The sequence below is a fragment of the Microtus ochrogaster genome (genome assembly GCF_000317375.1).
Source record: "Microtus ochrogaster isolate Prairie Vole_2 chromosome 14 unlocalized genomic scaffold, MicOch1.0 chr14_random_1, whole genome shotgun sequence".
Taxonomy (NCBI): domain Eukaryota; kingdom Metazoa; phylum Chordata; class Mammalia; order Rodentia; family Cricetidae; genus Microtus; species Microtus ochrogaster.
In genome coordinates, this window is record NW_004949096.1 from 27,851,685 (window position 1) to 27,853,253 (window position 1,569).

Consider the following 1,569-nt stretch of genomic DNA (forward strand, 5'->3'; position numbering starts at 1 on the left):
AAAAAAACAGGCCACCTCAGCTAGTAGGGAGGGAAGAGGGATGGAGTAGGGACCTGTCACCTCAGACCAGGCCTCAGAGACAAGAAACAGATGGGGTGTAATTGAAGAGGACCACTCCATTAGAGCTTGGTGGAAAGTCTCTGACTTGGTCTTAGGTTGACCTGGGTGCAAATTCTGTTTATTGACTTATAAACTGCAGATAATAATACCTTCCTTGAGGGAAATGGTTGGCACATGGGCAGATTGCTGATTATTGCTGGCTCAGGACTTGGTTCACAACTATGATACTGGCTGCATTGTTATGTCACTATCCAGAGTCTCTTCTACACAGGGCCCTTACACAAGTTCTGGCTACTCCTTGACCTGGCATGCCTCAGTTACACAAGCCTACACACAAGCACACACACACACACACACACACACACACACACGAGAGAGAGAGAGAAGGAGAGATATAGGCAGAGAGAGACAGAGAAACATAGACATGTGTCCACAGCAAGAATATATTACATATCACATGCTGGGTATAAAAGGAAGTTCATGAGTGCCCACCATGGGTGACCCAAAAGGGTCTATCTGTTTCTTAAACCCATATCTAAACCCAAGTTTAATGGCATTGAAGCTGGGGCAAGTGTGCCTTAGCCTCAGGGCTGCCCCCCACCCCCGCCCAGTGCAATGTACTAATACAGTAACACTGTTAGGACAGGAGTCCCCTTTCTGCGAGTGACATGATCAGGGCACAGGGGTCTGGATGTGAGGCCAATGGCTCCTGACTTTGAATAGTCTCCTGCTGTCCCTTGATTCCCTGTAGCCTTAGAAATGCTGATCAGTAAATGCTGATCAGTTAGGAAGACTCCTGGCCTGAGATTTAGACTTGCCCTTCCTCTAACCACCAGACCCACGCAGCAGTCCTGGGGCAGAATCTGGGGTTAGGCAGGGGCATTCATTGATTTGACTCACTGCCCACAGGCCCATGAGTAAGTGCCACTCTGGATTTTCAGACCCACCCCCCTCCAGGACATGCTTGTTGGGGTCTTCCAGGGTTGGGTCCCTGTGGTTCCCGCGGGCAACACTGGTGTTTCCTCCAGAGCAGGACTTAGGGACTGGAGGCCTGTGAGTCTAGCCACCTCTGCTGCTCCCACAACTCCCTCACCCACAGTTCTGCCTAACTGGGGTTTTTGCCCTTATACCAGTCTGGACTATTTGAGAAAGAAGAGGAGCCCCCAGTACTGAAGTCAACCCCATGGACTAGACTGGAAATCCCCCACTTCTTACCTTGGCCACTTAGGGAAATGGCCTCCTAGCAGAGGGCCGCACCCAGCCAGGGACTTTTTTTTCCTCCTGGGGATGACACAGAAGGCAGGGCAGCCTCAGGGACCCCAGCCTTGACAAGCAGCACTTTTAGGCAAGGTGACTATGCCACACAGACACTATTCCCTCCCTTGCAGGAAGCAGGGTACCATCTGGGACTTAAGTCGGCTCCGGAGAGGCAGGGAGAAGGTAGGCAGGGAGAAGGTAGGCCCATGGAACCAGGGAGGTGCTGCACCCAGAGCACCCTGCTCTCCCCTC